This window comes from Sapajus apella, unplaced genomic scaffold (genome assembly GCF_009761245.1).
Source record: "Sapajus apella isolate SASKATOON/1434 unplaced genomic scaffold, GSC_monkey_1.0 scaffold4, whole genome shotgun sequence".
NCBI classification, from domain to species: domain Eukaryota; kingdom Metazoa; phylum Chordata; class Mammalia; order Primates; family Cebidae; genus Sapajus; species Sapajus apella.
The window spans coordinates 13707956-13732182 of NW_022436944.1; the positions used below are offsets into that span (position 1 = coordinate 13707956).

General features: G+C 36.2%; 1 pseudogene; it reads left to right on the forward strand.

The window, feature by feature from the left end:
* Positions 1 to 14894: 14894 nt before the first annotated feature.
* Positions 14895 to 16413, forward strand: LOC116539724 (annotated as a pseudogene).
* Positions 16414 to 24227: the final 7814 nt, after the last annotated feature.

The window sequence follows — 24227 nt, forward strand, 5'->3', positions numbered from 1 at the left end:
ACGCTACCTCACTTCAAACTATACTAGAAGACTACAGTAACCAAAACAGCAAGGTACTGGTACGAAAACAGAGCTATAGACCAATGGAACAGAATAGAGGCCTAAAAATAACGCCATACATCTACAACCATCTGATCTTTGACAAATCTGACAAAAACAAGCAATGAGGAAAGGATTCCCTAAATGGTGCTGGGAAAACTGGCTAGTCATATGCAGAAAACTGCAACTGGACCCCTTACTTACACCTTATACAAAAATTAACTCAAGGTTGATTAAAGACTTTAAAAGTAAGACATAAAAGTATAAAAACTCTAGAAGAAAACTTAGGCAATACCATTCAGGACATAGCATGGGCAAAGACTCCATGACTAAAATATGATTAGTGATGATGTTGAGCATTTTTTCATGTCCTTGTTGATTGCATGTATGCCTTTTTTTTTTTTTGAGGAGTATCTGTTCATGTCCTTTGCCCACCTGTCAAAGGGGATATTTGTCATTTGTTTGTTTAATTAAGTTCCTTATAGGTTCTATATATTAAACCTTTGTCAGATGCAAAATTTGAGATTATTTTCTCTGTCATTAATTCATTAATGATAGATAACGGGTTTATTTAACATAGATATATAAGAAACTGATTTCAGAGAGAAATGCCATGCTATATCCACATTGTGGTGTTTTATAAGTATTAATAAGTAGTTATATTTACAATAATAAATTCATTCATTCAACAAATATTTATTTTCACCTATATTTAGATACACTTACATGTGCTGAAGGTATAGCAATAAAGAAAAATTTAAAAAGTACTTGCTTTGAGGAACTTACATTCTAGTGAGGGAGGCACATAACAAACAATAAACAGGGAAATATATTGCAGAGTCATATAAATGCTATGGAGAAAAGTAATAAGTGCTATGGAGAAAAGTAAAGCAGGAAGGGGAAATAAAGTTCTGAAACAGGGAATTGCTGGTTCAGGGAAAATATTTATTAGACAACTTTATTTGAACAGAAGCCTGGGAAAAAATGAGGGAGAAACTATGCAGATAGATGGGTGTAAAGCATTCCAGGCAGAGGTAACAGTGGTGCAAAGATTGTGAGATGAGAGTAGAATAGGCATGTTGAAAGAACAGGATGCTGGAGGGTGCCGGCAAAGGAAGAGAGGTAGGGAATGAGATCAGAAAGGGTACAGGACTACACTACACCATGGTCTATGTAGGGCATTACAAAGGTTTTGATGTTTATTTTGTGTGAGATGGAAAGCTAGTGGGGTTTTGAGCAGAAAAATGTTATGATCTGTATCAAGTTTAAGCAATACATCTGGCTAATACTGGACATACTGAAAGATAGGAAATTTATAGGCTGAAAAATGTGAATGGTGGAATTGGGCAAGGGTTTAGTCTGGGAAGAACTCAATGCAAGCAAGAATTGTCATTGTCATTTTAGATATTCTTTAAAAGGGTTAATAGCTAGGTATTAAAGTGACAATGTACTATGTCTTCTCAAATTAGTACATGTTATATCAACATCCTTATAAAGAAAAATATTTTTCCTGAAAGGGAAAGTATGCTGGGTATAAAAGGTTTGGAATAAAATTTTCTGATGTTCTTAAATGCAGTAATAACATATCAAGCCAAATAAGTTGCCACTTTTTTCTTTAATTTTTCTGATGGGAGAACAAATTGTAGATACACTAACTTTCAGAGACAAATAAAATTACAATTTAAATATGGATTTTGTAAGAACACGATCATGAGATGTGACCAAATTTATATGCAAAATTAAAATGCCTAATTGGCTTATTGTTTCATTTCTGTGACTTTACAGTATTAATGCTACAATAGATAAAGAAGATTCAAGTTAATTCAGTACTGAGTCAATCACTGGCTGCTGTAAATACAACTCTTGATTATTTCATTGTTAAAGTTAATTGTTGTGAAAGACTTCTGAGAAAAACAGAATCCCCTTTTCCTGCTTAACCTTGCTCTTACCTTTTCTTTTTGTATTGTAAGAATGAATACCACCAATATTTGGTGCTGAAATATTCAATTCCCATAGGTCACAAAAATCCCAGTCTCTCAAGCAAATTTTAAGTCCTCTATTGTGATTGTGGCTTATACTAGAGATTGTGGCTTATTGATTCTGTGTGTTATTGTTCATTACATGTAAATATTGTGATGATGTTTAAGATAATATGGTACTAAATAAACAAAAGTTCTGATTATTTACTCTTTATAGTTGATGCTGAGTTATAATTACTCAAGTATAGGTCTACTTAGCTGAGCAAATTAAAATCACCAATTTCCTTGAAAACATAGAATGATTTTAGACATATATTCTTCTACACATCTTTAATAGCATCTTATTTTTTTACTTATATATCATTGAGCCAACAAATAATCTTTTATTAAATTTTTTATGTCAGGCACAGTGCTGGGTGGTTAGGAGAAAAAATGAATCAGAGGTCCTTGCTCTTTAGGCACTTGTTGCATAACCCAAAGGAACCATTTTTCTAAAATTCAAAATTTTTATTTTTACTCTTTATAATTTTAACATTCTGTTGAAGAATTAAATTTAATTAACATTAATAAGAACCCACTTTTTCTTAGTGCCTTCATATGTGCAGGGGAGTATAAAAAGACACACTCCCTATTCTCATGGAGGTAACCATAGCTAACTAGAGAATAACATAGGGTGACTCTGGTTGAGCCTGAGAGTAGATGACAACTGAATAATGCAGGAGCTCAGAAAGAGTAGGACCATTATGGTTTTTGGTTGGTCCACAGTCATAAGGACATGGTTCTATAACTATAGTCTGAAGTACGGGAAGTCTGCAAAATGTAAGGAAAGCATTTCAGAGATTGAGTGTATTAAGAATAAGAAACCATCGCTACACTTGGATGTAGTAAAAATAGAAGGGGTTATATAAGCTACCATAATGAGTAATAAGTGCCTTGATATTACCCCACTCCCCCCACCATTCTCCCAGCCTTGCAGTGAACTGACTGTTGAATTACATATTTTCTTTTTTGGTAAAAAAATTAAATAGTTATTTTTGCATCAGGGACTTATTGCAGAAGTTTTCATCCATTATTTTTCACTTTCCTCTAACTTAAAAATATGGAGCACAAGTTATCCTGACCGCCTTTCATTTAATAACAACATTTTGTAAAAACGCTTTTTGTCAGAGCTAACTGCTAAGATACAGAGCATAGAGTACAAGTATTCTTCCAAGCAACCCACTTCTTGCAGAAACTGGAGGGAAGCCAACAGAAAAATCAATCACAATTATTTTGAAGTAAAGTTTCACAGTGTTCTCCTTACATTATTATCTGACTTTCCTAAGATCACTGACAATGTCTCACTGTTGATTCCCTTGTCACTCAGAACTGTGTCCAGCAAATAATGTACTATAAATGTTTGTAAAATTTATAAATAAGTAATAAGTAAAATTGACATCCATGCCTGGAAATCCAAACATTTGCCTTTTCACTCATTAACTATCTTTGATCCTTTTCTCTCACATAGTTTCAAATATGAAAATATCTGTCAAAATATCTATCATAACTTTTTTTTTTGAGACAAGGTCTCACTTTGTCACCCATGCTAAAGTGCAGTGACACAATCTCAGCTCACTGCAGCTTCCACCTCCCAGGCTCAATTGATCCTCCCACCTCAGACCCTACAAGAAGTTGGGACTATAGATGAGCACGCAACCATACCTGGCTAATTTTTGTATTTTGGTAGAGACAGGGTTTTGCCATGTTGCCCAGGCTGGTCTTGAACTCCTGAGCTCATATGATCTGCCCGCCTCAGCCTCCCAAAGTGCTAGGATTATAGGCATGACCCACAACGTCCAGCCTGTCATGTCCTTAATGCACGAAGTCTTCATGATTTATTTTTTATCCTACAAAGTAAACACTGGAATAAAAGATCTGTTCACTGGATGAATTTTAAATTTCAGATTTCAACCCTACATACCTCTGAAATCTGATATGATGTCTGGCTGGTGGTGGACTTCACATTTTGGAGAAAAAGTTAAGCAGGAGATTCCCACCAGCCCCCATTACTACCACAAACACTGACAGTCCTTCCTACAGGAGAATCCCACAGTTGTCACAAGCCCAGAGCTCAGTTTGGAGAGCTGCCAGGAATTCACACAGCTGCCCTGCCCTAGATGAGAAGCACAAAGTGCATATTTTCCACCCCCCACCCAGCTGTTGTGAGCCAAGCCACTGCAATGTGGCACCATCTTAAGACAGACACCAAGTAGGAGTGCATCCTACTTGGGGCAGTAGCCACTGTCCAGCACTGGGACTCCACCTTCATTATGCCAAGCCTAGGTGAGTGGCTGAACACCATAACCCCAGCTGTGCAGAGACTGGGGACGGGATCAGCTATGATCCTGGTCTTGCACAACAGAAGAGCCAACTTCTGCTACCCTCACTTCCAGCCAAAGGAAATATGGCAGTCACACCCAAAGCAAACTCACCCTAGATCTGGCCAAACCACTGTGCACCTTCCCCTAAGAGGCCTCTGAGTCTCTGAGCAGATGATATGCCACTAAGCCAGCAAAGGACCTGGACTCAGGATGTAAGAAACAGCCCCATGGTCCCCTGCCCCTGTGCAAACATGCCCTGGCCTTCCCAATGGCTCTGCACCCCCAGTAAGGTCCTGAGAAACAGTAATATAGACTTTCAGTGGCAGGCATGATGACTATTCAAAGATCTAGAAGCAGAAATACCACTTGACCCAGCAATCCCATTACTGGGAATATACCCAAAGGAATATAAATCATTCTATTATAGAGATACATGCAAGTGTATGTTCATTGCAACATTATTCAAAATAGTTACAACATAGACTCAACCCATTGTTTCCATGTCAGCCCATCAATGATAGACTGGGTAAAGAAAATGTGGTACCTATACACCATGAAATACTATGCAGCCATAAAAAGAAATGAGATCATGTCCTTTGCAGGGACATGGATGGAACTGGAAGTTGTCATCCTCAGCAAACTAATGCAGGAACAGAAAACCAAATAATGCATGTTCTCACTTAACAAGTGGGAGGTGAATAATGAGGATGCATGGATACATGGAAGGAAACAACACACAGTGGAGCCTGCCATGGGGTGTTGGGGGAGGGAGAGCATCAGGAAGAAGGGCTAATGGTTGCTGGGCTTGATCTGTGCAGCAAACCACCATGGCCCATGTTTACCTGTATAACAAACCTGTATATCCATCACATGTATCTCAGAACTTAAAAGTTGAAAAGAAAAAAAAAGAGACATATCAACTATGAAAAAAAATGTCACCTGCAAAGAAAAACAATAATTCTCCAACAGACCTTAATCATAAAAAAGCCAGAAAAATAATATAAAATAATAACCGTCAGGAAAATCAGTGAGACACATGAGAACACATGTACACAATTCAATGAAATCAGGCAGAAAAAATTATGATTTGGATGAGAAATTCAACAGAGATAGCTATCATACAAAAGAATCAAACAGAAATCTAGGGCTACATAATTTAATGAATGAAATGAAAATAACAATAAGAGCTTCAACAACAAACTAGATATAGCAGAAGAAAGAATTTTTGAACTTGAATACAAGTCTTTTGAAATAATACAAACAGACAAAAAAGAAAAAATAATACAAAAGAACTTTAAAAGCCTATGGAACATATGGGACACCATTAAGCACATTAAGCTAAAAAAAGAAAGAGAAAAATCTTCTCACATTATGTGCATTCCAGAAAGGGAAGAAAAGAAAAATGGTGATGAAAACATATTTAATAAAATCATAGCAGAAAGCCTCCCGAGTCTTGGGATAAAGATGACATCCATATTCAGGAAGCTCCAAGAACCCCAGATGGATTCAATCCAAACAGGCTAACAGCATGAAAATATGCAAAACTATAAAACGCACTGGTAGAGCTGTTACGCAGAAGAGAAAGAAAAATAAATAAATTCCTTCACTACAGAAAGCCACACAGCTGCAAAAATAAGCAATAACAGATAAAATAGGAAAGAAAGGATTTATAAAACAATCAATAAAATTATGGGAATAAGTCATTACCTATCAATAATAACCCTGAATTTAAATAAGCTAAATTCCCATTTAAAAGATAAAGACTGGCTGAATAAATATAAAAATCAGACCTGACTACATGCTGCCTAGAGGAAACTCACCTCACCTTAAAAGATACAAACACTGAAAGATAAGGGATGGAAAAGTATATTCCATGCAAATAGAAACCAAAAACAAATGAGAACAGTTATATCACACAAAACAGAATGCAAGTTAAAAGCAGTAAAAAGAGACAAGGAAATTATAAGTAATAAAGGAATCAATTTAGCAAGAGAATATAACAATTGTAAATGTATATGTACCCAACATGAGAGCACTCAGATATATAAGGCAAATATTGAATCTATAGGGAGAAATAACTGCCAATACAATAATAGTTGGGGAATTCAACAGCCCGCTGTTTGCATTGGACAGATCATTTAGGTAGAACATCAACAAAGAAATACCAGATTTAATTGCACATTACACCAAATGCATTTCAACCAAGAGCTGCAAAGTAGAGATGCTTTTCATCAGCACATGAAAATTTTCATCAGTACATCAGCAATTTTTCAGAATTGACTGTACACTAGAATATGAAACAATATTCAGTAAATTTTTAAAAATAGAAATTAAATCAAGCATCTTATCTGACCACAAAATTAAAACTAGACATCAGTAACAAGAAGAACCTTCAAAACTATAAAAATATATGGAAATTAAATGATATGCTCCTAAATGATCAGCAAATGAAGAAAAAAGTAAGAACAATGTTAAGAGATATCTTGAAACAAATAAAAATGGAAACATAACATATTAAAACCTATGAGACACAGAAAAAGCAGTAATAAGAGGCAATTTTATGGCAATAAATGCCTACATCAAAAAACTAGATTTCAAATAAATAACCTAACAATACATCTCAAGGAACTAGAAAAGCAGAATGAAACAAACCCCAAATTAGTAGAAGGAAAGAAATAATAAAGATTGGAGCAGAAATAAATGAAATTGAGACTAAAACACAATACTAAAGATCAACAAAACAAAAAGCTGTGGTTTTCTAAAACTGATGAACAAGATTGACAAGCTGAAGAAAACTGACAAACAGCTAGACTAAGTGAAAAAGAAAGAGGACACTCAAAGTTTCATTTCTGACTTTATTTGGGATTTTTTTCATTTCTGACTATTTGGGTGATCTCTTTCTTTTTTACTTAGATACCACAGAAATATAAAGGATAATTGGAGACTACTATGAAAAATTATACACGAATAAACTTAAAAACCTAGTGGAAATGAATAAATGAGTGAATACATACAATCTACAAAGATTGAATCAAGAAGAAATAGAAAATCTGAGCAGGCCCATAACGAGTAACAAGATGGAATCAGTAACAAAACGTCTTCCAGTAAAAAAAAGTTCATAACTGGATAACTTCATTACTGAATTCTGCCAAACACTGAAGGAAGAAGTAACATCAATTTGTCTCAAACTATTCCAGAAAACTGAATCAGAGGGTGTTCTTTAAAATTCATTCCACAAGGTCAGCATAACCCTGACACTAAAGGCAGTAAAGATACAAAGAAAACTACAGGAAAGATCCCCGGTGAACACAAATGTAAATATTCTCAACAAAATATAAGCAAACTGAATACAGGAATACATCAAAAAGAAAATACGCTATTCCAATAATGTATTCACTGTATAAACCCCAATAATTCCAAGTGGGATTTATTCCAATAATGTGAGAATAATTCAACATATGCAAGTCAATTAAAGTCAAATATCACATCAACAGACTGAAGGATAGAAACCATGCTTCAGTCTCAATAAATTCAGAAAAAGCATTTGATAAAACTCAGCAACATTTCATGATTAAAAACTCTTAATAAATTGTGTATAGAAAGAAAATATCTCAATATAATAAAGACCATATATGACAAATCTACCATTAGCATATTACTGATCAAGGAAAAGCTGAATGTTTTTTCTCTAAGAACTGGAATAAGACAAAGATGACCACTCACACCACTTAGTCCATATTGTACTAAAAGGCCTACCCAGATAAATTAGGCAAGAGAAAGAAATAAAGGACATCCAAATTGGAGAGGAGGAAGCAAAACTGTCCCAGTTTTCACATGACATTATCTTATATAGAGAAAAACCGAAAGACTCTACCAGAAAACTCTTAGAACTGCTAAGCAAATTCAGAAAGTTGCAGGATACAAAATTAATATACAAAAGTCATTAGCATTTCTATACATGAGCAACAAACTAGCTGAAAATAAAATCAAGAGGACAATCCCATTTAAAATAGCTACCAAAAATAAATAAATAAATAACAAAATAACTAGGAATAAATTTAACCAAGGAGGTGAAAAACATCTAAAAGTAAAACTACAAAACACTGGCGAAAGAAACTGAAGGGGATACAAACAAATCGGAAGACATCTCACGGTGACAGACTGGAATAACTAGTAGTGTTAAAATGACAATACTACCCAAAGCATTCTGTAGATGCAATGAAATCACTGCCAAAATACAAATGACATTTTTTACAGAAATAGAAAACACAATTTTAAAATTTATATGGAGCCACAGAAGACCCTAAATAGCTTAAAGTGATTCTGAGCAAAATGAACAAAGCTGTAGGTATCACACTATCAGATCTCAAAATATATTACAAAGCTGTTGTCACCAAATTAGCATGGTACTGGCATAAACATATAGACATAGACAAATGAAAAAAAATAGAGAACCCAGAAATTAATTCACATATCTATAGCCAACTTGTTTTTGACAAAGGTGCCAAAGACCCTCATTGAGGAAAGGACAGCCTCTTCAATAAATGATGCTGGGAAAACAGGATATCCATATGCAGAAGAATGAAACTAAACTCCCCACCAGTTACCCTATATAAAAAGCAACTCAAAATGGATCAAGAACATAAATGTAATACCTGAAATAATAAAACTACTAAAAGGATAGGGAAAATGCTCCGGGACATTGGTCTGAAAAAATATTTTATGAGTAAGCCCTTAAAAGCACAGGGAACAACAGCAATAACATGCATATGAGATTGTATAAAACTAAAAACCTTCTGAACAGCAAATGAAGCAAAGAAAAGAGAAAAAGGACAACCTATAGAATAGAATAAAGTATCTGCAACTACTCATCTGACAGGAGATTAATAACAATATACAAAGAAGTCACATCTTAACAGCAGAAAAACAAACAATTCAATTACAAATGGGCAAATTATCTGAAAATATATTTCTCAAAAGAAGACATACAAATAGCCAACAAATATAAAAATTTTTAATATCACTAATCATCAGGGGAACGCAAATAAAAATCACAATGAGGTATCATCGCACCCTAGTTACTATGGCTATTATCAAAAAGACCAAAAATAATAAATGCTGATAAGGATGTGGAGAAAACGGAATTCTTAAACACTGTTGGTGGGAATCTAGTACAGTTACCATGAAGAACAGTACGTGTGTGCGGGAGAGTCTCAAAAAACTACAAATAGAGGCTGGGCACAATGGCTCACACCTTGAATCCCAGCACTTTGGGAGGCTGAGGCGGGTTGATTGCTTGAGGTCAGGAGTTCAAGACCAGTGTGACCAATGTGATGAAACCCAATCTCTACAAAAAATACAGAAATTACCCAGGTATGGTGGCACACACCTGTAGTCCCAGCTACTGAGGAGGCTGAAGCAGAAGAATCGCTGGAATTCAGGAGGCGGGGGTTGCAGTGAGCTGCAGTCATCCCACTACACTCCAGCCTGGGCAACAGAGGGAGGTTTCATATCAAAATAATTAATTAATTACTTGATAAAATAAACTACAAATAAAAATACCTTATGATGCAGCAATCCTACTATTGGACTATTGAAAATTTATCCAGAGAGAGAGAAATCATTATGTAGAAGAGATATCTGTATCCTCATGTTTACTTTAGCAGCATCAACTATTGTCAAAATATGGAATCGATGTGTGTTCAGCAATAGATAAACAGAATTTTTAAAAAAATTGGTATATATACACCATGGAATATTATTTATCCATTAAAAAAAGAATGAAATCCTATAATTCAGGGCAATATAGATGGAACTGTAGGACATTATGTTGGGTGAAAAAAAATTGAACACTGCAGTTCTCACCCATATATGGAGGCTGAAGAAAGCTGATCTCATAGAAGTAAAAGGTAAAACAGAGGATACTAGAGATTAGGAAAGGTAGAGGAAAGAGGGAGGTAGAGACTTCTTAAAGAACACAAAATTACAGCTAGATAAGAGGAATGAGTTCTAGTCTTCTACATCACTGCAAAATGACCATTATTAATATTAATATAGTTTCAAATAGCTAGTAGGAGGATGTTGAATGTTCTTAACACAAATAAATGATAAATGTTTGAGATGATAGACATGCTAATTACTCTGATTTGATCACTATATATTATATGTATTGAAACTATTTACCAAATGACTATGTACAATTATTTGTCAATTTAAAAATAAAATAAAGGAAAGACAAATTCCAGTCAATAAAATTATCTTTGCACAAGAAATGCCAACTTGTAAGACTCAGGAAACAACATATTCTGGTAAATAGAATTTCATATGGGAATCTGATGTTTGAGAAAGAGCTTCTGCAAAGCAAAAGAAATGATCAACAATGTTAACAGACAACCCAGAGACTGGGAGAAAATATTCGTAAACTATGCATCTGACCAAGGTGTAATATGCAGCATCTGTAAGGAACTAAAAGAAATTTACAAGAAAAAAACAAACCTATTAAGAAGTGGGCAAACCACACGAACAGATGTTTCTCAAAAGAAGACATTCATGTGGCCAACAAGCATATGAAAACAGTTCAACATCACTAATTATTAGAGAAATGCAAATCAAAGCCACAATGAAATACCATCTAACACCAGTTAGAATGGCTATTATTAAAAAGTCAGCAACGACAAATGCTGGCAAAGTTGTGAAGAAAAAGCAATGCTTTTACACTGTTGGTGTGAGTGTAAATTAGTTCAACTATTGTAGAAGACAGTGTGGCAATTACTCAAAAAGCTAAAAACAGAAGTACCAGTTGACTCAGCAATCCCATTACTGAGTATATGCCCAAAGAACTATAAATGTCTTCTGTGTATAGGCATATGCTTGCCTATGTCCACTGCAGCACTATTTACAATAGCAAAGACATGGAATTAACCTAGATGCCCATCAGCAGTGGGCTGGATAGTGAAAATGTGATACATCTATACTGTAGAATACTATGTATCCATAAACAAGAACAAGATCATCTTTACATCAACATAGATAGAGCTGGAGGACATGATCCTAAGTGAACCAATGCAGAAACAGAAAACTAAATATCAAATGTTCTCACTTATAAATGAAAGCTAAACACTGAGTATACATGGACAAAGACGGGAACAATAGACATTGGGGCCTACTTCAGGGTTGAGGGTGGGAGGAGGCTTAGGATGAAAAAATTATCTATCGAGTGCCATGCTTATTACCTGAGTGATAAAATAATCTGTACACCAAACCCTGATGACACACAATTTACCTATATAAAAAAACCTGTATATGTACCCCTGAAAATAAAAGTTAAAAAAAAGTTTATTATATTTTATCCAGTGCTTTTATCTTTCCTGTATTTCCAGAAATTGATGCTGTTGCTTTGTATTTTTAAAATAAATGCTGTGGTGTTTCATATTTAAGCCCTAACTTCTAATTTGTCATATAAGACTCTCAAATATTAAAAAAATTCTGAATGTTATTAAGACAAATTGTTCCTTGTGATTGTCCTATGTTTACAAACCCATTTATATTGAACTTGCTGCAATCTGTGCATTTGGGGATGCTAATGTGCTCAATAAATATATTCTGTGGGCACACATCATGTTAGTCTTTTGTTTGACCATTTGTTTTTTGAAGCTTCTAGACATCACAGGCATGATAATAGCATTACTATATGAACATTGGTAAATCGATGGGCAAAAATTTTTAGGATCTCTCAAAAACATCTCCAAATCTATGAAAAAGTAAGAAAGTAATATGAAGTTATTTTTCCTTATTGTCTAGAGTCTCAATTATGCCTCAGAGAAGTTTGAAGTATGTTAGGTTGCTGGTCTCTGAATGAAATGACACCTCTTTATTGAGAGATTATGCCTGGCTTTCTGGGGCTGGTAGTCTTTTGTGCTTGTTCCCTAAGTGTCAGCTGCTGTTTTTTGCCCCTGGGGGTGTGAATCCCTCTAGAAATCCCCTCTGTTTTTAATTTGCTATTTCTAACCACCTGTGGATTGATTAGAATCAGGTAATTAAAATTTTAGAATTAGTGTTCAAAATCTGAAAACACGTTTGAATGAAGAATCATGGGGCAATTCAATGAGAAACTTATTGAAGATTTAGTGTGTGTGCTTTCTAAAATCCACTCTAATTGCTCTAAAGAACATTTAAAAACAAAACAAAACTTGAGTTTCCTTTCAGATGCTTAAGATAGAATAATGTGACCTCCATATAAGTGAAGTATTACCTTCTCTGATGGAAAAAAAATAGATTGACTGGCCAGCAAGAATGTGGCCATTTGGGGATCCCATTTCTCATTGTAAATTAATAAGCTATTATTTTGTATTGCAATTTTCTTCTTCCTGAGACTGGTAAGAGTGAGTTAATTTACCAGGTGTATCAAAGGTGAGTAAAAATGAAAGATGAATATCAAGGTGAATCTGCAAAACTGAGGTCAAAATCCTCAATTACAAGACTATAGAATGAGGCTGAAATTACCTCTTGTCTTTTTTATTACATTACTATATATGGCATTTGTTTTCTATTAAAAAACAAAATGAGACGGGGGTACTTTTACTGAATATGTATGCAGAATCTGCATCAATCGCTCAAAGATAGACAATATAAACTTAGCATCATTCATCCTGTTTTATTATTTGACAGGTAGTTTCACATTTTCCTTAGATTTATAATAGTTTTGCTGAGGCAGGTATGCAAAGACTGCAAGCCTGGATGCTAAAAATATAAACTAAAAATTGAATGTTTGCAGCACTGGGATGTTTACAATTCCTGAAGCGCTTTTATCAACACTTATTTATTTTTATCTTTGAGGCCCAAGTTTCACGTTTTAGTTTAAATCCAGCCAAGTTCCATGCTTCGAGTTCAGTTCAGGTTTAACTAATTAAAGAAGTGAGTGTTGAGTGCTGTACCTCTCAATCTTGGCTGCACATTATAATCACCTAACGAGCTTTAAAAATTCCTAATACCCAGGCCATATCTATTAAATCAGAGTATGGGAATGTGGCCTAGGCAAAAGTTCTTGCTAAATCTCCCCAGGTGATTTCAATGTTCAAAGAACCGCTGCTTAGTAATAAAGCCTGATCAGGTTAAACTCATCAAAGAGTCAGACAGGTGCCATTATAAACACGTCTCCGACTCCAGCTGGACATTTCAAGCTTCTGTGTGACTTTTATTTATTCTTAGCTCCGTCTCACAAATATCATTGAGCATTATTCTAAGACCTTACATAGTATTACTTCACATTTACTGTCTTCACTCTTAGGAGAATAGCTTACTATGTCAGAATAAAACCACAACAAACCAAAACCAAACAAAGGTAGCCATCCATTGTGCAATTTCCCAATTCCCCTTACTTCCCCTTCTCACTGAGCTACAGCTTCCTGAATCACTACCCTCCTGCTCAATTGCCGAGCCAATGCCCTTGATTCACCCTCTTTTCTCTCCAGGACTTCGCTTAACTCAGTCCCCTGTTCTTCTGTCTCTACACTGGCTCCCCTGAAGCTTATTTCCTTGGCCCAGTCTTCCACTCAAGCTGCCACCCCAATTCTCTTTATCTCCTCTAGACTGTCTGAATGCCTAACCTATAGTCACCATTTCAACTTTCTCAATGCTATTTCTACTCTGGCTTCCATTTTCACATGCTACCAAAAAAAAGCCTCTCCAAGGCCCCATGAGCTACTTCCACTGGCCAGTTCCAGTAATCCCCTCCATCCTTGCCCTAACTCTCTTTGCAGACATGCATAACCTCTTCAGTGCTCTCTCATCTCATCTCATCTGCCCCAACCACATTTTTTAATTCTTTCTCTTTCTCTGCCCATACTTTGAGTATTTTGTCCTATAGGGTTCTACCCTTAGCTAGCTTCTAGATTCTTTCTGCATGTTCTTCTCGGGTGCCTCTAGCCAATCTCCTGGCTTCAGCTAATTCTCACATGATGTGGGTTTGTAGCCAACGTCTCTCCTAAATATTGGGCTTTTATGTTCATCCACAGACATTGCAAACATCCCCAAAATCTCTGTGCCTATAACTGCCTAGAACATTTCCTGAGAAATCACTCCCACCACACAAAACTAAATCGTAAAGGAATAAACAAAACAAAAAATAACTGCACAATAAAAAGATTCCTTCTATCTCTGTTTGGGTCGCAATTTCTCCAGTCACCCAGCCTCTAAGCTTCTGTCTTTCCAGTCACTCATGAGACCTTATGACACTTTAATAATCTTTTAAATCCATCTTTTTCTGAATTTCACTGACTGAAAGAACTCATTTTCCTCCATACAAATTATCATAACTTCCTTCCACAGAGCCACCAGAGATTGTTTAAAAAACACAATTTTATTGTATGATATTTCTACTTACAGCTCTTCAGCAGCTGCCCATTACTTCCTGAGAGCATTAGACTTTCTTATAGAGTGCTGACCCTTCCTTCCGTGAGTCTTCGCACATCCCTTGCAGGCTCCTTACTGTGCACAGCCCTCACGCCTCTCAGCTTGTGTTCCAGCTTCACCTGCACTGACTCTCAGGAAACCTTTCCTGGCGCTGCCTCTTATCTCAACATTCCCTCTTCTCAGAGAATCCTACTTATCCTTTAGATTCACTTAAAGGGCTCCTCTAATTGGGACACCGAGCCAGGTCTATTTCTGGCGCTAGCGCGGCTCCAAGAAGGCCATCCCAGCCATCACTCTTCCACCTGCTCCTTAGAGAAGGGAAGATGAGCGAATCGAGCTCGAAGTCCAGCCAACCCTTGGCCTCCGAGCAGGAGAAGGACGGCACTGCGAAGCGGGGCTGGGGCAGGCCATGCAGGCATCCTCCGAAGGAGCCCAGCGAAGTGCCAACACCTGAGACCTCGGGGCCGACCAAAGGGAAACCAAAACAAGGGCGCTGCCAAGACCCGGGAGAAGGAGGAAGAGGAGGGCATCTTGCAGAAGTCCTCGGAGGAGGAGCAGTGACCGTGTGTGCTGCCTGCTCCTCGTTGGAGGAGCAACTTCCTTCTGGGACTGGACAGCTTTGCTCTGCTCCACTACCCCTCGCCCCTTCCCCAGGCCCGCGATCACCACAGCCTCCGGCCGCCACCCCCATCTTCCACCTGCGCCCTCACCACCACACTACACAGCACACCAATTGCTGCAGGGCCTCCATGCGCTGAGTGGGGAGCAGTTTTCCCCTGGCCTCAGTTCCCAGCTCCCCCGCCCACCCACGCATACACACATGCCCTCCTGGACATACTAACATTCCACTTAGCCGCACCCTGCACCTGCTGCGTCCCCACTCCCTTGGTGATGGGGACATTGCTCTCTGGGCTTTTGGTTTAGGGGCACCCTCTCTGCTCCTCTACTGTTCCCTCTGGCTTCCCATAGCGGGGCCTGGGAGGGTTCCCCTGTCCTTAAAAAGGGCCCAATCCCCATCTCATCCTGCATTCCCTACTCCACTGCCCTGGCAGCAGCAGGTGTGGCCAATGGAGGGGGGTGCTGGCCCCCCGAATTCCCCCAGCCAAACTGTCTTTGTCACCACATGGGGCTCACACCTTTCATCCTTCCCCACATTCCCTAGTCCCTCCACTAGGTTGGACAGCCTCCTTTGGCTACAGGAAGGCAGGAGGGGAATGAGTCCCCTACACCCTCTTCACTGTGGTCCCAGACCCCTTGCCTTCTGCCTGGGATCTGAGTACATACTGTGGTGATGGAGATGCAGTCACTTATTGTCCAGGTGAGGTCCATGAGCCCTGTGGCTACCTCCTGAGGTGGGCAAGAGCTGTTCCCCCCACCCTACTTTCCTTCTGCCACTTGGCCATTTCCCCCTCCTCAGATGGGGCACCAATAACAAGGAGCTCACCCTGCCCACACCCAACCCTCCTGCTCCTCCCTGCCCCCAAGGTTCTGGTTCCATTTTTCTTCTGTTCACAAACTACCTCTGGACAGTTGTGTTGTTTTTTGTTCAATGTTCCATTCTTTGACATCCATCATTGCTGCTGCTATCAGCCCCAAATGTTCATCCTCATTGCCTCCTATTCTACCCATGACACCCTACTCCAAGACACTCTTTGTGGGGAAGAGGGGCTGGGGCATGGCAGGCTGGGTGACCAACTACCCCAGTCCCAGGGAAGGTGGGGCCCTGCCCCTTGGATGCTGCAGCAAAGTGAGCAAGGGGGCCCAAATCAACCATAAAGGGTGTAGGGGCCACCTCCTTTCCCTGTTTTTTCAGGGAGGGGTAGCCATGATTTGTCCCATCCTGGGGCTCCCCCTCTCGTTTCCTGTTTGCAGTTACTTGAATAAAAAATATCCTTTTCTGGAAAAAAAAGATTCAGATAAAGAATTATTTCTTCTGTGAACTTGTTTTCTGAATGTCATTCTCCTCTTTCACCTCTTAAGAGTTAGTCACTAACTTAGAGTTAGTCACTTCCTAAGTCAGGCTCACACAGAGAGGATAATATAATTGATTTTAGAAATTTTATAATTTTCTTTTAATTTCACTTGTGAAAATGAGCATGCTCTTGTATACATTGAAATGTTAAAAATAATGAGAAAATTTATTTTATTATCCCAATTTCAGTCTCTTTCCCAGAGGTCAACATGGTTATCATTTGAATGTGTAAGCTTGTAGACCCTTTATTACAATTTGCATACATAAAAATATTGAATTGGGGCTGGGCAGAGTGGCTCATGCCTGTAATCCCAACACTTTGGGAAGCCAAGGAGAGTGACTCACTGGAGGTCAGGAGTTTGAGACTATCCTGGCCAACATGGCAAAACCCCGTCTCTACTGAAAAGACAAAAATTAGCCAGGCATGGTGGCAGGTGCCTATAGTACCAGCTCCTCAGGAGGCTGAGGCAGTAGAATGGCTTGAACCCCAGAGGCGGAGGTTTTTGTGAGCTGAGATTGCGACATTGTACTCAAACCTGGGCAACAAGAGCAAGACTCTGTTTCAAAGAAAAAAAAATACTGAATTAGTTTTTGAAGCTTTACTGAAATATAATTGACATAAACTCTACATATTCAAAATAGGTACTTTGCTAAATTTTGATATATAGTATGTTTATAACTGTGAAATCATCCATGTTTTCCCCTACCACTTTGTAATCCTCCCTCCCATTCTTTCCTGACCTACAGTTCCTAAATAACCACTGTTTTCTGTCATGATGTTTATATTTCATAACATTTTACATGAATGGAATCATACAATATGTGTTATCTTTTTTGCTTCTTTTACTCTGCAAAATTATTTTTGAGATTCATGCATGTTCTTGCATTCCTTTTTATTCCTGAGGAGTATTTCATTGTGCAGATAAACCACATTTGTGTATCCATTAAACTATTCAGAAAAATTGAGTTGATTTTAGCTTTTGGCTGTTACAAATAAAGCTCCTGTGATATTTGTGTGTCAGTCTTCATATGGGCACATGCTTTCATTTCTCCATTATATAATAAGTATAATACATATCACATATATATATTTATACATGTATATAATATATACATTATATATAATGTATATGGAGTTACACTGAGTGGGAGTAATGGGGAAAATTGCATCTACTTCCTCTACCTGAAAGTGAAAATTGAGCTCCAAATTAAATTCCTATGTCTCTTTAGTACCATGAGGTGGTCCACATATCTACTAAATGATCTGATTCAACTGCATTCTTCTGCTTGGTCTCTCAGCCTCTTGCCCTATGCCTTCGCAGGCATTGACATTGAAAAGAATTGGTAAATGCCTTGTGAGAAAAAGTAGCATGGAGAATGTCAGTTCATCTCTCTAAGATTCTCTTTCCTCTCTGATCTTGGCCTCCCACATGTGTGTTGCCTTCAGGGCTTTTCTCTTTGAAACAGATGTGGTTTTTAGTTTATTTGTTTTATATCTAGCTTTTCTAAGTGTTTGTAGCAGAAATATTAGTCTACTTCAAGCAACCCCAATAGAGTAAAAAATAGAAGTTTAAGAGAAAGAAACATATAGATATGTCATACTTTTCTATTATTAAATAAAAATATTTGCTAATCTGGTTATTTTTATTCACTTATTTTACAAATATTGTTCAATGTGAATTGTGTATAAGTTCTCTGCCAGATACCAGCAATGCAGCATTAACTTAAATAGACAATGCTGCCATTATGAATCTTCAAGTCTAGTAGGAGACCCAGATGTTAAACAAACAATGCCATGCATGAATATAGAATTATAAACTGTTATAAGTGCTATGCATGATGATGATTATAACAATAATAGCTAACCCTGATAAATTGTTTTCCATATGCAGTTCTCTGCTTAAATGTTATTTACCTCATAGTTATCTCACACAATGGGAAAGTAAGCTTCTTAGAGAAACTTAATGCTATGGCTATTTGAATTCTCAGTTAAAGCTAGAGATTATAAATTAATAGTGCTATTAAGTCTGTCCAGTTGGTGGATTTTCTTCTTCAGAGCTGACCTGGGTGTAAGTGTACAGAAGGCAGATGAATGGGTTGGAAAGTGAAAAGACGAAGTGGCTAATGGATATTAACAAATTGGAGCTGTTAATAGGTTGGATAATGCATTGACATTAAAAAGAAAACTGTAGCAGTGGGGGCATGTGAGCATGTAAGTTGGAATGAAAGAAAATTGCGATTATAAAAATGGAGCATGGAAGTGATAATGAACGTGAACAGTTTTTGCTGATGAGAAAGTAAAGGTTATGACTACTTGAGTGGGTAGCTAAGGTAAAGGAGAAGTTCCTAGGAATGAGGAAACATGGGAACTCAGAGTTTAGGGATGGCTAATTTATGGAACTGTCAAAGTCACTCAGGATGCTTAGCAGGAGCTCAGTAGAGAAGTCTAAGTTTGGAGGAGGGCATTAGAAATAGATTTAAATTTTTGTCAAGGTTCTGCATTGTATCTGTAGCTGCTATTGTTATTTGGATTTGCTTCTGAATTATTTTAAGCAGTAGAATTCTGTGCTAAACACAATCCTTCAAAGCTAGCCTGAAATGGCCTGATGTTATATGCATCATAACTATGAACATCAACTAGGTAACTGTGCTATAACATACTGCCTTTGAGACAACTGAATGGATTATGTTTGGTTTCTTCTTTTACTGTCAAAATATCTCATTTTACTGCTCAGTATACACATTCACCTCTAACAGTCCTTTTTTTCATCCATTTTTTCTTTTTTGCTTCTAATTTATTCTGAAATGGGATAAACTTATTTAAGAGCATGGAATGTAGAAGTAAATAGAAAGTAGAAGTAAACTGAATAATTAACTGAAATAAACATAAGAATAAGTTGTTCTAGGTATTTATTCAAAGTCTATTTACTCCCGCTTTTCATACCCTTAAATAAGTTTATCTGATTTCCCATTTTTACCTGCTTCTAAAATGTATTTTACACTTTCTGAATGCTTGAAGTTATCAATACATGACTTCAAGATAAGCAAGCCATTACTGTAACTGTATAGAGACTTTTATTTTCATCATGTTTTTCCATGTAGACTCAAGATGAACAGAATTGCTATTAATATTAATCAAAAACTGAAATTTTTATAATTTAGATAAGCATAGCCGCATAAAAATTTAAAGCTGAAAAAGGCCTTGGAGAACTTTTGTTCCAAGTTAGATTGAATATGTTACTGTCAAAATATTTTGAAGGGGTCATCTATAAAGGATATTAAAATGAGTATCTTAACCCAGGAATGCTGGATATTAAAAAGTATGATATAAGTCTGTCATTCAATCTGATTGTCTTTATTCTGGTTGTCCAGAAATTGAAACTGGGGTTTCCCAATATTAAAAATAAGTACAGTTTTATAATATATTTATTTAAAAGTTATCTTTATAATCTTCAATAAAACTATCTTGAAACAGCACTGCATTGAATAACTAAGGAACATTATCCCTTCAATTCATACATGAGTATATTCATATTTTAAGTATAGCTATGAATATATATGAGTGAGTCATTAAGCATTTAATATTGATGAAAGCAATGTGGCTCCTAAACTTAAAAATCATAGCCAAACTGTATTAAAAACCAGACTATTTTACATTTGAAGTTAGATAATAGTTTTAACATCAAAGTCATACTTAGGATGAGCCACTAAACTTTAGAGGAAGAAAGGACTCTAGCAAGGATCCAATAACAGATTTCCCAAGCTTTAAATCACCTAATTTTCTTTGAAGAAATTGAACCCTAGAAGGTTTAAGTAAATTTCTCAATGTTAAACAGGGAGTATTGATATTCATTCATTTTTCCTCACATATTTGTGTGTGCCAGGATGTAGGGAATTCCTTTGCACACCATAATTTTTAAAAGATCTCCAAGAAGTTCATCATTTGATGGCAAAATGAGGACTGGAATTCAAGACTTTTGATGCCTACTCTTGGCTGCTTTCCAACAAAACTTTATACCTCATTTGTTTCAATATCTAGGAAGACCTTCTATTCCAGGTACTCTAAACAAATTGTTTTCAGGTCTTTTAGAACTCATTTTCCTCATTTTTCGCCTTTCAACTTCTTTATTGAGTTGGGTTCATAAAAAATATTCATTCTCATATCAGCAATTCTTGTGGAGAAAAGCAATAAAAATAAGGCAATAGAAAGATGTGCTTCACATTATAAACAGTCATCTTGTAAGAATAGGAACTCTAGATCCCTGTATAAGAAAAAGATTAAAAAGCAAACAAAAATAATCCCTGTATTCAAAATACACTCAATTGCATGTGAAAGACATTGCACCCATAATATAGCTCACTTAGTGGCCTTTGTTTATTATGCAGAATTCCTTAAACATCCATTTGTGAAATAAGAATGAACTTTAAGAAACATAAAATCTGAATAATATTTATTTTCACAATATCATTGCTAATCTCAAAATAGCAACTTCCTTGACTCAGAATGTTACAAATGTAAAAGATAATCAATTTTTTTAACCTTCTGAATAGAGTCTGCAAAAAAAGGTGGATCATTTTACTAAACTTACAAAGAGACTAGGCCTCAGCCTGTATTTAAGAAGCACAAGCAACAAGGATGGCAAACAAATGTCACTAAGAATAATACCCATACATATCAAAGTATCCAGTTGAACCATGTTCTTTCTACTTACATAGCAAGCCTATTAAACAACCAGCACAATGCAAGCTTGTACTTCATGAGACAGAATTACTAAATTAACTACCCATCTGTTCTAAATTTCAAAATTCTTGATCTCAAAATAATGTTAGTACACTTATTAGGTACTACCGACCATTTAGAAAGAGAAATAAAATATAAATCTAGTCTTTGCAATTTAAAATTTTTTATAATGTATGAACACTGTTCAGATATACATTTTGGACTAAAAGTGTTTTTTCCTAAATTTAATTTAGGTAATTTAGCCTTTCTTAAAGAAGGACAGATAACAGGTATATAATCTCTATAAACTTTTATAGTAGTTTATATTCCAAATAAAGATTTTTTTCCCATTATAATATGACAACATAATTGTTTTCCGAATGAAGATATATCTAAGGACTAAGGTGTAAACTCTTTGGAAGGCAAAAAGCATAGTGAAGAAATATTGTTCATTTAAAAATACTTATGATCTGATAATAGGCTACTGAAATTTCAAATTAACATGTAAGAATGCATTTATATCTTAAATTTCTAGGAAAGGCACAAGCTTTACTTTAAAAAAAAAAAGGCAAAACTTTAAACCCACCAATTTATTAAAAAGCCATTACTTCTATTAGAAACAAATGATCCAAGATGTTGGCAACAAGACATAGCACAAACGTATATTTCATAAATGTATCTCTCCCTTTACTTATATTCTGGCAGGAGACAGAATACCTCTTTGGCTACAAGAAGCAGAAGTATTTGATGGACTGTACAAGCTGTTCTCTTTGTACAAAAATGAAGCATTTCCTCCCCAAAACCAAAGATCACAGATCCATTTAGGGACCCCATGCTAGTCATAGAGCCAAAGAAACATGTTACTCTTGGCTGCTTGCAAGGCAGAAAGCATTTGTAAGAGCTTTAGCACAGGTTGAAAGAAAGGCTCATTAGCCTCGAAAAGTGGCAAAAAGAGTGGCAACAAAGTCGGTTATGGAAAGTTTTTGGACTATGCTCATATGTGTTCATGTAACCAACATAAAGCAGAAGAGTAGAAATGCAGCACAAGAAGACAAAGACTGCAAATATAAGAGCGAATTGTGCAGAAAGAGTAAGCTCCTATAAAGACATGACTTTTCTAATTTATATCACACACATTTACATCTGGAGGTGACTGAAACGATGCCTGATTCAACCTGAATGGATAAATTAAAAATAGCTGCAATCGTTTTAATGTCAGTAATTTTAAGAGAATAACTTATTCAAATATCAGTTTTGTCCTTAAAATCTCCACAAGTGGCAAAAACAGATGGAAGCAATCTGTTAGAGAATATGAAAGTCAAGCAGCTCTTTGAGAGGGTTGAGGCTAATCTGGAAGGTGGGTATCCTCAAGGGAAGGAAGGTGAGTCAGGATAGCCAGAAGGAGGGACAGTCTGGGAGACAGACCCCTATTTTCCTCATTTTTAACCTAAAAATACAAGCATCTCACTCTCTCTCTAAGCTGCTTAACAATATGAAAGGTGTGAAAACAACTTGAATTGTGCAAATAGAGTAGTAGGTGAGAAAACAGGTGCAAAGTAATTAAAAGATTTATCCAAGACCATTCAGCCAAGAAAAAATAGAGGTGTCTGCTTAGCACCCAAATTTCCTGACCGCTATTTCAAGAAACAATTTGTTCCTTTTCAATTGCTATCGATCCTCATTTGATTCTATCTGAATAACATGATTGAAGTCTTTAAAAACAAATGGCTTCTAAAATTATTAAATAAAATGTTAGTGTTTTAGCCAGGGATTTCCAAGAGGAACAGAACCAACAGGACTTGCATCTATATAAAAGAGATTTATTTTAAGGAATTGGCTCACCTAATTAGGAGGCTGGGTGAGTCCAAAATCAGATGGGAGAGGTTGGTAGTAGGAGTGTCAGGACAGTTGCAATTCAAATCTAAAGGCAGTCAGCTGCAGAGCCAGGAAAAGCTGATGTTTTAAATGAAGGTACCCGGATGGAAAATTCCCTCTGTCTTGGGGGATATCAACCTTTTGTTTGATTCAGACCTTAAATTGATTGCATAAGCCCTACTTATATTATAGAGGGCAATTTGCTTTACTGAAAGCCTACCAATTTAAATGTACATCTCATCCAAAAACATCTTCACAAAAACATCCAGAGTACTGTTTGATCAAATATCTGAGCAACATCACCCAGCCAAGTTGACACACAAAATTAACCACCACAGTTAATATTGACTAATACATGTATATAATATGGATTATATAACCATGCCTAACTTAGTTTGGAATAAATATTGAAGGGATCATTTTGACCCCCATCCCCCAGACCATTTTTAACCCTGGAGGCCAGTGTTTTTATTCCAAAAAAGCTAATATTTTGAATAGATGATTTATAATATACCTTATAGACACTATATTCTACAGTTCATCATAAAACTTGAATTAAAACTAATTAGAATTTAAAAGAGCTATAGCAAAGAAATATTTATACAATTTATTAATTCAATGAATATTTATTTTAAAAATGAATTAATTTAGTGTTTCTTTTCTTAAGGGACATTTCAAGCATTATTCCACACTATAAATTAAATTGAGCATTTAAGATTTCAATTCCCAAAAGTGAAAGTTACGAAACTTGAGATTCCACGACTGATCATTTCTGGTTTATTTTTAATTTTTGGTCAAACATATTTTATTTCATTGATTTACCTAGATTACAAATGCATTCAATTTATATTTTAATTAGTTGATAAATCTAC